Source organism: Podarcis vaucheri (genome assembly GCF_965113315.1).
Source record: "Podarcis vaucheri genome assembly, chromosome: 6".
Lineage (NCBI taxonomy): Eukaryota > Metazoa > Chordata > Lepidosauria > Squamata > Lacertidae > Podarcis > Podarcis vaucheri.
Genome location: NC_138764.1, coordinates 35,086,599 through 35,100,170, shown reverse-complemented (window position 1 = coordinate 35,100,170; position 13,572 = coordinate 35,086,599). Strand labels below are relative to the sequence as shown.

Sequence of the window (13,572 nt, the reverse complement as noted above, 5' to 3'; positions counted from 1 at the left end):
ACTATTAGGGGGTAGGATCTTAACTCAAGAAGGAGGTAGATCCTCACCACCACCACAGATGACATTTCCATTGTTGCTTTAACCTGTTTTAAACCACTGCGCACACCTACATCCTTTCTCTTTGTCCTGTTTTATTCACTGTTTTCTTTTATTGCTCTTTCCTGTGGTTCCCCCCCCCCCGCTGCTTTTAAATCAGTTGCTGGCCATGGGCAATATCCCAAATAAATATGTAAAGGACACATGATAACACAGACGCTTCTCAAAAGCACGATCACATTCCAGAAACAGTTTCAACTCACAAGAAGCAGGCTGTGCTGTCCATAGACAAGTGCAACTCTTTCCCCCACTCCTGTTTCCCCTCCCCCACCCTCAGGAAGAACTGTTCAATAAATTTCAGTCTTATCACCTGCAGGTTGAAGATTAATAAGGGGATGCTCCTGCACAACTCCCATTGACATGAAACAAGATAAGCCTTTTCCTAGGCCTTTCCAATTCCAGAAGGAAGAGAATTCTCTCAGCAACTCATTCCTGCACACACACACAAATGAGAGAGAGAGAGAGACTCCAGAACTGTCATAGACCTGGGTAGCTTAACATCCTTATAGAAATTGTCCCTTCCACAGGTTATCTGGAATCCCTGCAGCTAAGTGATAATGCTGATATCTCTCATCAACTTGGATAGATGCTGTCGCTTTGAGGCTTGGTTTCATATGTCTTGTTTTTAACCATTTGTTCTGATTTCTTTGCACAACTTTTGCAGGGAGGTTCTATAAGGTCCACTGCATATCGAGCATTCATTCTGATTTGGTGCGAGGGAAGTTGTTGTTGTTTAGTTGTGTCCGACTCTTCATGACCCCATGGACCAGAGCACGCCAGGCACTCCTGTCTTCCACTGCCTCCCGCAGTTTGATCAAACTCATGTTGGTGCTGGGGAAGTTATACAACACTATAAGTCAAGCAATTGCTATTCCACACTTCCCAGGGTGTTTCCCCATCACTTTCCTTACAGCAAAAATAATTTTGGGTGATACACACACACACACACACACACATATACCAGGTTTGTTTATTTATCTAAGAAAATAATATTCCATCCATCACCCTATATCCCAAAGCAGTTTACAAAAAAAAAACACAGAATCGAAAACATTGATGAAAGAGTTAGAAAGTAGAATATAACAACAATCATGGTGCAACAACATCCTGAAAGAAAATGGCAAAATCTACTTCAATTGCACGCCGTCAATTTTCCATTTCACGATTCAGCCCTACCCACAAAATGCCAGCAGGCTGGAAGCAGCACTAGGCTCACGTCCATACTCTCCAACTAGTTATGACTGCCCTTCTTCAGATTCACACCCTGGAGCTAGCCGATAACAATACACTGTTTCCTTTAATACTCCTCAACTTTACTGCATTTTCTCTAATGCAGCCTAATCCTGCTCAATTTCCAATCCTCTGCTGCTCATACATTTTGAAAGAAGCACCATTAACACTTGCTTTTACACACATTATGCTTTGAATCAACTTTGTTTTGTTTTTAAAGGGGCAAAAATTCCCTAAAGGGCAGCGCTGGAGAAAGTTTAAACATTTTCTATTCATCCTGTTCAACACCGCTAACCAGAAAGCTGCTGAATTCCCCCCGCCTCCCCGCCATGTTCAGGACTCCACTGCATTTGCTATCAAAGGTGACATTATAAAAACACTACTGAGATGATAAATGATTACATGGTAGAACCACCTCTTATCTCCATTCAAAATGAAACACAAGGAGGTCACTTGCAAAATAATTGTTCTGGACTGCTTTTGATGCTTTAAAAATGTACATTGCTGTCACCAATCATGGAGCCCAAGAAAGTAAAATCTCTCATTGCTTCCATTTCTTCCCCTTCTATTTGCCAGGAGGTGATGGGACCAGTGGCCATGATCTTAGCTTTTTTGATTAAAAAACATTAGCATTCTGCTATTGCAAGAAGGAGCAAGGGTCATCACAAACAGCCAGTCATTGGTAAAATAACCCTATGGGAAGTGTCAGGGAACTGACATCGGAGCCAGAGGCAGAGGGAAGGCTCCCAAGTGATGCTGGAGAAGGACCCAGCAGGGAGAGAGGCAGCTCATCAGCTGGGGAAGGAAATCAGCGCAACACCAGGGATAAAGGGGGGCAGATATGGAATCGGCGAGAGGGCTCCAGGACTCCTCGCCGGACACCAGCGGGGAGAGCACGGGTCCTCCGCTACCCACACCCTCCCTGCGCAGAAGACTTCCGCGCAGGGAGAGTAGGAGGAGACTTGACATCAAACAGCTTTTATGCTGGAAAAAGTTTAAGAAATGCCCACTGACGGATTCTGCTAGCGACTGAAACAGTCACGAAGTGAAGGGCTGTCCAGACAGAAAGGTTTAACCAGGCAACCTTGCCAGGAGTGGCGGCAACTTACACACGAGCAACCCCTATTATTATTACAGGAAGGTCTTGTGGAAGGGCTGTAGCTCAGTGATAGAGCGCCTGCTTTGCCTGAAGAAGGTCTCCGGTTCGATCCTGGGTATCCCCAGGTAGGGCCAGGAGAGAACCCTGCCTAAAATCCTGGAGAGCCTCTAAGAGTCTTTGTAGACCATACTGAGATAGACCGACATGCTGAGATAGATAGACCAATGGGCCAACTCTGCTGAAGACAGCTTCCTGCGCTCCTTTGTATGTGAACTGCTTTGAACTAGGGTGTGGTGGTTTCTTTGTTAAAAACCACAGCATTCAGAGAAGGGACTTGGAAAGGAATATTCTTCAGCGGGTCCAGTGCCTCTCCCAGACATTCCATTGCCACCATCCTGGCTCGGGCCCCACCTGGCTCTCTGCAAGCATCGCCAAGTTTGTTCCAAAGCGGGTATCATTTCTTAGGAGGGCTGGCTGGATCTGGAGTAAACATTCCCAGTTCATTAAGATTTGTTGTTGCTGAACATTTTCCATTACCTGGATTTATGTGCTGTGTGGTGCTTAATCATGTTTGCAAGGAGGAGAGCACTTTTCATTTTTGCTTTTCAAGATTGTGCTGGTGATCACACACGCACACCCACTTATAAGCATGCCCGCATATACAGATTCTTTTCATCTGGGTGTGTGCAGGGAGGGTGATGAATGTTGATGTTTATGAACTTCAAGGTATGGCAGCCTTGGAAACTGAAGTGCTTTGTTTATGCAGAGTCCAGTTACAACCCAGAGGGTGCCAATGCAAACTTCTCAGGTCAGACTACCATGCCAGAAATGTCACCCACATTCCCCTACTTAAAAGGGCAGCCCTCTTTCGAAGCAAAAAAAAGTGGGGGGATACCTCCCTTTGCAGCCACTGTGGTTTTAAAAATCCGAGGCCTAACTATGCTGTCTCAAACACAGCAGTTTTAAAATATGCTTTTATCTGATTCCCCCATTTTTTTTTTATCTCAGCAGGAATCCACTATTACCAGCTAAGCTGATTGATTGCGTCCTCTAACCAGCCTCTGCACCAGGCACACAGCATGTCCTTTGGACTGGAAGTCAGCTTTCATCCTCCAAGACCACCTGGATCAGCAGCTATTTTGGGTACTGTCAGCACACCACAAGGTCAGAGCACCTCTTTTCTTTTTGGGAGGTGGCAGCATCTTACCTGCAAAATGTGGTGACACTCTCCTTTCAAAGGAGTCAAGTTCCCCCGACTTTTACTGGAGCTGTCCGGAAGGAAGTAGGATGCATCTCGTGGCTATTTCCCTCATTTGTTCCAATTCGTTCTTTCTGATCTTAGGCAACAATGTGAAAACTAATTTACGGGCCGAAGAGTGCCTGTTTCAAAGCCTTCCATCTCTTTGTCACACTCTGGTGTGACCAACACCAAGGCAGAACTATGCAGATCTGGGGTTCCAAGTGTGGCACCCAAGGGAATATTGGCACCCCCTGCCTCCTCTAGTTTTTTAAATTTTGAAGGGTTTGGAGTCCTTTTGTTGTTGTTTCCAGGGAGGGACACCTATCATTTTTGGGGTGGATCCCTTTTTGTCATGTGTTTTATTTATTTGTACTATGGAACTAGTAAACTGTAATATAAAAATGAGTAGTGGGGAATAAGTTTTATTTTGTCTGCATTTAAAGCCGAACCTACCAATTTTTCACTTTCAGAAACAATACAAAGCTGCACTTTGAAATTTTGTAGTGCCAGCCTCTAGCCAAGTACAAAAATGCAACACTGGGATAAATTGTGCAAAAAATGCACACATTTAGTGAAAACAACACACAGCAGTAACACGTTCTATTATGGAAAATTCCTTTGCAAAAATGTGTGCATTAAGCAAAATTGCAAACCCAAATGTGTATATTCAGAGAAATTTGCTCTAAAGTTGATGAATTTTCGTTTGGACATTAAAAATAATTTCAAACTGATGTGAAAATGTGGAGAAACTGAACACAAGATTGGAAAAATTAGAAACTAATATTGATAGATTTGCCTGTCCACTGTGGCACTGGGATGGGAGCAGATCCATGTTGCCTCCTTTGAAATGTTAATGTCCCCCATTTGCAAATGTTTGACAAAATAACTATACACCAGTCACAAAGAGTAATTTCCTCCTATGTAAGTGAATGGCTACCATTCACTACTGAAGACTCTCGTGGCAGTGGAGACAACAATGGTATCTCGTATCTGACACAATTTTGCAGTGTTGCGTATCTACGGACACTGTGCTGTATGGATCTGTGTTGTGCGCCTGTGCCACATATAGACTTTACTCCCATTCCACTTCCCTACCAGTCTAGCTGATGGGGATTTATGGAAAGGCTAAAATGTTTGAAAATATTGTAGGGAAAATGTGTTTTTCTGTTGTTGGAGGGGGGGATAAGCAGAAGTGTGTGTGAAATATATGCATTACTTATCAAACCTCTACTTAACTTTATGACTTCTTGAACATGAAATGTATTGTGCATAATAATTTAACACATAAAATTGTACAGCTTGTTATGTTTATGAAACTCTAAAGCATAAATGACTTCATTTTATGAAAAACAATAATTACAAATATACCCAGTGTCAGCTCGAGAGGGAGGGGGGGAGGGAACTGCAAGTTGCTGTGCCCTATGGGAGTCAAGTATATCTTAGGGCTTTTATGCCAGCTGAGAAAATAGGAATAAATCATAAATACATTTTGAAATTAGGAAGCATCCGCATTACAGTAAACAAAAGGTTTTATTACCTGGGCTTATAAGCAGCATTGTCAGGCAGAAACCGAAAAGGTGTATTTTTTAGAGAGAAGGATAAGAAAATAAGCACCCCTGTAAAGCAGCTTTGGTTAGAATCATAGCTTGGACAAATTCACGGAGTTACCAGTGATACCAGTGACTACTAGCCAGTCAGAGGCCTCTTCTTCTTCTTCTTTGGCGATCACTCATAGCCAACTAAGACTGGCTTCTATGAGCATGGTTTTAACAGTGAGTCTGTGGAGGCCAATTCTGGATCCACATGTCCTTTCACAGTGGGGACATAGGTTTCCGGGCAGGAGTTGATCATGGTGAGGGTTTGCCGAAAGCACTTTCCTCTTAGCATGCTTCTCCCTTTCGTCCTGAGTTCAAGTGCCTTTAAAGTCCATGACACCTTTGTTAAAGGCTGTTCTCCAACTGGAGCGCTCGCAGGTCAGTGTTTCCCGGTTGTTGGTGTTTATACTACTTTTTTTTAGAAAGTCTTTAAACCTCTTTTGTTGACCACCAGCATTACACTTTCCATTTTTAAGTTTGGAATAGAGTTGTTACTTCGGAAGACGATAATCAGGCATCTGAACAACATGACCAGTCCAACAAAGTTGATGTTGAATTTGTCAAGAATGTATAACTTGCTGTTGAAATGGAACACACAAGATGAAATGGTTAAATCAGCTATGATTAAGTGGGCACAGGACATTGGTCATAATATTATGTCTGCTGACTGGGAAAGGTTGTGGAACACCGGAATTAAATTTACGGCATGTAGTGCCTTAAAGGAAAATGTGATGAAAATGGTATACAGGTGGTACATGACCCCAGTTAAGCTAGCAAAAATTTACCATTTGCCTGACAATAAATGCTGGAAATGTAAGGAAACTGAAGGTACTTTTTATCATCTTTGGTGGACATGCCCGAAGATTAAGGCCTTCTGGGAGATGATATATAATGAAATGAAAAAGGTATTTAAATATACCTTTCTTAAGAAACCAGAGGCCTTTCTCTTGGGCATTGTCGGCCAATTGGTGCAAAAAAAGGATAGAACTTTCTTTATGTATGCAACAACAGCAGCAAGAATACTGATCGCAAAGTATTGGAAGACACAAGATCTACCCACCATGGAAGAATGGCAGATGAAAGTGATTGACTATATGACATTGGCGGAAATGACGAGCAGAATTCGAGACCAGGGAAAGGAGACTGCGGAAGAAGATTGGAAGAAATTCAAGATTTATCTTAAGGACTACTATAAACTTGATGAAGTTTAGAATGTCGAGATTCTATAGAGAGAAAGGGTTGCAGTAATATAAGATTAGAATTAGAAAGGACTATGACGAATTAGAGTTGGAAAAAACATTTATAAGTTGCTATAAAATTTGGACATGAGGATGCAGAAAGGGGAGGTATGGGGAAGTCCGAGGAAAGAAGTTTATGGAATGACATTATGAAATTATACTTGTTTGTTTGTTTGTTTTCTTTTTTGTGTTTGTCTGTTATAAAAACTTTTGTAAAACTAATAAAAAATATTATAAAAAAAAACAAACAAAGTTGATGTTGAAGAATTATTGCTTCGACATGGGTGATCTTTGCTTCTTCCAGTACACTGGCAATAGTTTGCCTGTCTTCCCAAGTGATTTGTAACATTTTTCAGAGACACCATTGATGGAATATTTCAAGGAGCTGGAGATGATGTTTATAAGTGGTCCATGTTTCACAGGCATACAATAAAGTTGTTAGTACAATAGCTTTGTAAACAAGCATTTTGGTGCCCTGCAGTTGTCCTGGTCCCCAAACACTCTGCCCTTCAATCGGGAGAAAGCTGCATTTGCCGAGCTCAGGCCGAGCTCAGCATCAATGTCAGTCCTTGTGGAAAGCTAACTGGCCAGGTAGGAGAAGTGATCAACACTTTCCAACTATACACTATTAAGTTGGATTTGTGGCACTGCAGTGGGGTTGTTTTGTGCTTGTTGGTGCAGCACTTTGGCTTTTTGGATGTCGAGCGAAGATATTCAGGATGATTTGGATATCATCCTCTGAGTGTGCACACACTATGTTGTCATCAGCATATTGAAGCTCTATGATGGAAGTTATGGTAACCTTATTCTTTGCTTTCAGTCTACTCAAGTTAAAGAGCTTTCCATCTGTTTGATATATGATTTCTACCCCAGTGGGGAGTTTCCCTTCAACAGTGTGTAGGAGCATGGCAACAAAAATAATAAATAGAGTTGGGGCGACAACACAACTCTGTTTAACACCTGTTCCCACTGTGAATGGTTCACTTTGAGAGTCATTGTTATCTGTGATTGTTGCTGTCATATTATCATGGAGGAGCAAATTTATCTCAGCAGCCGACAGTTAGAGGTTATCTTCTGAATACCAGTTGCAGGAAACAACAGGAGGGCCCAGTGCTCTTGTGCTCAAGTCCTGATCGACAGTTTCCCACAGGAATCTGGTCACTGTGAGAACGGGATGGATCTCATGGGTCTGATCCAACAGGCATTTATTATGTTCTCATACGCCCCAACATTTCTCCAATGAAAATGAGGACGTCCTGTGTATATATATGTCAGGGAACTGACATCGGAGCAGAGGGGGGAGGCGATGCTTCCAGACTCTGCAGAAGAGGGAACGAGTAAGGGTAGAGAGAGAACGTCATCTGGGGAAGAATGTCCAGGTGACACCAGGAAGAAGGGAGAGGGAGAAAGCATCTCGGAGGAGAGGCTCCGAGACTCTGGCAGTGAAGTCAGTGAGGAGGGTGGAGGAGCACCACTAGGCACGCCCACTCTGCGCAGAAGGGTTACGCGCAGAGAGGCGAGGCGAAGGTTGTCCGTCAAGGAATTCTTATGCTGGAGGAAATTTAGGAGACGCCCACTCACGGATTCTTCTAGCGACTGAGCAGCAGCACCCAAGCTGCTCAGTCAGGGAAAGACACAACCGCCCCTAAGCAGTTTGGAACAGCTAGAGGTTTACACACAAGCAACCCCAATTCCCGTGACAATATATATATATATATATATATATATATATATATATATATATATGCAGGTTTTGGTGTCTTCGGGTGTCTTCCCGTGTAAGAGTCGGGGTGTCTGTGCGACGTTTCGACGAGGTCTCACTCGTCATCTTCAGGCTGGTGCTTTCGGCTTCTTGTTACTGGAACAGAGTAACTCTGTTCCAGTAACAAGAAGCCGAAAGCACCAGCCTGAAGATGACGAGTGAGACCTCGTCGAAACGTCGCACAGACACCCCGACTCTTACACGGGAAGACACCCGAAGACACCAAAACCTGCATTCCTGTACCCGTGAAAATCTACGAAAGCAAATATATATATATATATATATATATATATATATATATATATATATATATATATATAAAATATTACTATTTTATTATTTGTACCCTATGCATCTGACTGGGTTGCCCAAGCCACTCCAGGAGACTTCCAACATATATAAAAACCATAATAAAACATTAAACATTAAAAATCTCCTTGGCTCTGGGAGGGGGGTCACATAACTCCATACCCACCAACATTTCTGTGATGAAAATAAGGATGTCCTGAGGAAAAGCAGGTCATTTTGAGAAGAAATCAGAAACTGGGATGGCTTCTGTAAATCCGGGACTGTCCCTGGAAAATAGGGACACTTGGAGGGTCTGAGAAGTTGTTGTCTCTTTCTTGTCAGTTTGCACCTTGTTTATGTGTATATTTCCAAACAGTACCTTTCACGAAGTTTCAGTCAAGCTGCTTCTGTCACAAAGATGGAGGAGTCTGAGGAAAATGAGAAACAAGTGGAGCCTGAGACTGTTCTTTGTCACCATATTATAGAAGCAATATACCAGACAGACGCCCAGACGGCATGAAGTAATTCTGGACCACAGCAGAAAGAGCCTCATTCAGGAAAGAAAAGGTCAACCCTCACATTTATGTATATGTATTAAATCCCCCCCAAAAAAGCACAAAAAGTTATCAACCCAAGAGATTGAGCCCATGTTAGGAGAAGAAAGAAAACAAAAGATGCTATACCACTTTCCCTCTTTATAAACTTCCTTAGCAGCAGCTGTAGGCATATTGAGCACCATTAAACATTTCCTCACAACAACAGAAAGAGAGTTCAGATTGTATTTATCCCAGATCATTGTATTTGTGGATCTGTGAGGAGTCTGAGTGCAAAAGCACTTCCCCAAGTATATACAAAAATCGAAATTTAACACATCTCAGATGTATTGTAATAGCAGCATAAATGTCTGGGTTAATGTTATGTGTATGATTAGAGTTTTTCTCCTTTTACATAAACATTATTTTTGCACAACCTAAAAAAAAAAATAGAATTGACAATCGTCATGTTAATAGACGACAGAAGTCTCTAAAAGGTAATTGCATATGTACATTTGGCGACAAAGAATGATAGCTGGTGCGTATTGGGTAGATTTCATTGACAGATACGATCTAAAATCCTGCTTCCCCCCCCCTCCTCCACCTACACAAAGATCTTATTGGGAGACTTTTAAATGCATAATGTGGGACAATAAGAAAATAAGTGCAGCTGCTTCTTTCTCGCAAATAGGTCTGGTCCAAATGCATTGCTGCTAATATCTGAACCCCTGAGAGGGGACTGTGAGCTCTCTCCCCCTTTACATCCACCCGCTCTTCCTGCCTGCCGTTGCCAGATTTCACCAGGTATAGCAGGGTAGCCAATGGACCCCACAATCCTCTGGAGAAGCTGGCTCCTCTGCTAGTCACCTACAGATGTACGAGAGGATGCTATCCTGTCACCAGTGTTGAAGGGGGATTCAAAGGCCAGGCCAGTCATCTTTTCCTCATGGAATTTTGGGGGGTTGGGGAATGAATGAAGGGGCAATCCTTCTATATGTCCCAGGCAACAAAACATCTCCGGCCAGTCATCGATATGGCAATATGTCTGCATGGACCCTAGTTACGATTCATGCTTATCAGGATTTCCTTCGTTCACCATGGTTTGCAAAACAGTTCCAATGTCCATTTAAGAAGCAGACTGGCATCACACCTGCACCAGGCCTAAATGTGGGATACATCAGTTTTGCCTCTTGGCAGAGTGATCTCTGCACCGGACTGTAGTCCTTTTAAAAGAACAACAAAAAACTTATTTATTGATGTTTCACAATTATTATTTTTTTACAGAAATTACTTTACCCATTGACTTCCCATCCCCCATGCTGTAGTTTCCATTTTCATCCTTAAACGCTGCACATAAAGGTAAAGGGACCCCTTACCATTAGGTCCATTCATGGCCGACTTTGGGGTTGTGGCACTCATCTTGCTTTATTGGCCGAGGGAGCCGGCGTACAGATTCTGGGTCATGTGGCCAGCATGACTAAGCCGCTTCTGGCGAACCAGAGCAGCGCACGGAAACGCCGTTTACCTTCCTGCCAGAGCAGTACCTATTTATCCACTTGTACTTTGGTGTGCTTTCAAACTGCTAGGTTGGCAGGAGCAGGGACCGAGCAACGGGACCTCACCCCGTCACGGGGATTCGAACTGCCAACCTTCTGATTGGCAAGTCCTAGGCTCTGTGGTTTAACCCACAGCACCACCTGCGTCCCACATATTTCACACTTAATATTCAATACATCCATTTTAACCTTTTTATCTTAATAGTTAATGGTGTTTCTCGTATTTCAAATCCTGCTTGTGTTTTCATCTCATTACAATAGTTCTTTAAATACTCGATAAAAAGTCACCAGTCCTCAAGGATCCCCCCCCCATTTCAGTCTCTAATCTTTGCTGTTAATCTTGCCAGTTCCGCATACTCCATCGTTTTCGAAAGCCATTCTTCCTTTGTTGGAACCTCCTCTTCTTTCCATCTTTGGGCATACAGTATTCTTGCTGCTGTCGTTATATACATGAATAAGTTAACCAACTCTTTTGGTGCATCATTGTCTAGAATTCCTAAAAGAAAAGCTTTGGGTTTCTCAGGAAACTTTTAAATCTCATTATATACTGTAATCCATTCTCAGTAGTGACCAGCTGGAAAGGGGTTTCACTGCAGACCTGCTGGCCTCCTGGCAGCAGCATCTCTGCCTAATACTGGGATGGTGAGGCAGGTCAGTGGCAAGGCTGGGGCAGATCAGGCACAGTGGCAGAAGTGCAGGATTGGCTCTGCCAGTGTGCCGAAAGCCACCACCTCCCTCACCCCATCACTGCCCTAGCAGGATCTCCACCACCAAGAGCACAGCTCTCTCTGCTCCTGTCCACTATAAATCCTTACATTTATGGTTTTATTGAGATATCCTCTGATGGGCCTCTGTCTGAAAACATTCGGTTTGTTGAATACTTTACCTGCTACTGACAACAACCTTCCCCACTCAACACACACAAACAAACACATATATCCCACCAGTTACTACATTTCCAGACCCTCCATGCACCCCTATTTTCCAGGGACAGTCCCAGATTCACTGAAACTGTCCCGGTTTCTGATTTGATCCTGAAAGGTCCCTCTTTTCCTTAGCATGTCCCTCTTTTCATTGGAGAAATATTGAAGGGTATGGTAGGACAACCTTATTTTCATCAGAGAAATGTTGGAAGATATGGAATTGGATGCCTTCGGGGCTTTGCTTCTGGCGGAACTCACTGGAACTCAGTTCTGGCACCGCTCAGGTTGGCAATTTTGCCATTCTAAGAGAATAAGGGAGGTGTTCATGGCAAGTTCCAGCACCTCTTTTCCTAGGAAAAAGATAGCACTGGGTATTTTCATCAGAGAAATGTCAGAGAATATGCATTCCTGCCTCCCCTGGGAAGCAGGCCTTGTGTGTTGACTTTCTAGCATCACAAGCATTGTTAACAGGAAGGATTAATCTGAAATTGCAGGTCCTTTAACTCCTTGAACAATTGATTTCATTCACCTTGCAGCGCCTCCTTGCACCAAGCGCGGCGTGATAAGTATGAGGCCCCACAAACGGCGGGAACTGGAGATAACTGCAGCTGTACATCAGGTCCCATCAGGATGCGGCAGGTTCTCCGTACTGTGGACTCCATATATTAGCACTCAGAAAAGTTGAATCAGCACACAAGTCCATTTCTTGAAAGGTATTAATCGCTTTAAAGGGAAAGAATAATAACAGGGCGATAGAGAGTGAAGGAAGGAGACGGGGAGAAATGCAATCTGTTAGGAGACTGGGACAGAACAAATGAAAATTAGAGCGGTAGTTTGCTGTCACGAGAGAAGCCTAACCGGTGAGCTACACTTCTCGGAATGGCATTTTGCTCCTGTAGTAACTCCTGGGAATCAGCGGACTCTTATATGACCATAAACCACAGCTGGTGACCAGCGATCTATATAAAGGCATTGTCCTGACTTATTCCATCAAGGCTGGCATTAGATGGTTGGGACCTCCAAGGGAATGAACCCAGGGTCTCAGCTTCCAAAAGTTAGCTCCAAGTATGTATGTGAGGGTTCTCAAAGGGAAGCCATAGGCAGCCCTTCATGACTTTTTACTTAGGGTTGAAGCTGGTTCAGTTCATCTGGTTTCTCTCATCCTTCCCACAGCTGGATGTGTACACTGATTCCACCCAAAAAACTGCACAATGGGATGGAGATAAGTTGATCTGTGATGACTCATCTATGCAAACAAGTGACCATGGTGCAGAGGTCATCAAATGTTGAGAATGCATAGTTGAATCGGCCCACAATGAAGGACAAACTGCAGAGATCCCAAGGACTGAAAAGAAAGAGAAGATGGAAGAATAGAGCACTAAAGGGAAGTAGAAAGCTCTTTGGAGCTCCAGGGATTCCTATAGGCTGGTGTCCAAAGAAATCACGCATCAATCACAGCTCTGATTTCACTCATTGGCTAAAAACATCGAAAGGTGGGGGAAATCCCTTAGAAGTGTCTTAACTTTCTTTCTATGAGGGCCTCTGCTGATATGGGTTCTGATGTCATTCATCCAATTGCACCATTATAAACCAGATACAAGGGAGTGAGGAAAACCCTTGAGTGCTCCAGAAATGTGTGGAAGAATTGGTGTTCCTTGGAGGAGCCCATGGAAGCACGTGCCAGGCAGATGTCTTCTTATGCTCTCACCACTTCTGACACCATCGTGCTGAAGCAACATGGGTGGTAGGGCCCCTTAGGGTTAAAAGCTTCTTCCTGGAACAAAGCAGATTTCAGCTGTTAACCCCAGCAGACCCACCCAGGTGGCCTCCCCACTATCAACTCAAATGGGAGGACCAAGTGGAAATAGCCCAGTGTCTTCCATTAAAACTAAACCCCTTGTTTCCATTTTAAATATGGGGCAATTGAGAGATCTTTGCAGGATTACACACGTACAGTATTCTTAATTGGAATAGGTCTGAGAAAATGTGAGATGAGAAGCATTATGTGCTCC

At 43.3% G+C, this 13,572-nt stretch overlaps 1 long non-coding RNA gene across 1 annotated transcript; it reads left to right on the top strand.

Annotated features, from left to right (window-relative positions):
- The first annotated feature begins 3,289 nt into the window (after window positions 1-3,289).
- LOC309535207 lies at window positions 3,290-13,153 on the top strand. The gene is made up of 3 exons (XR_014221116.1): window positions 3,290-3,589; window positions 12,097-12,273; window positions 12,734-13,153. It is a non-coding gene; the product is annotated as an uncharacterized lncRNA (long non-coding RNA).
- Window positions 13,154-13,572: the final 419 nt, after the last annotated feature.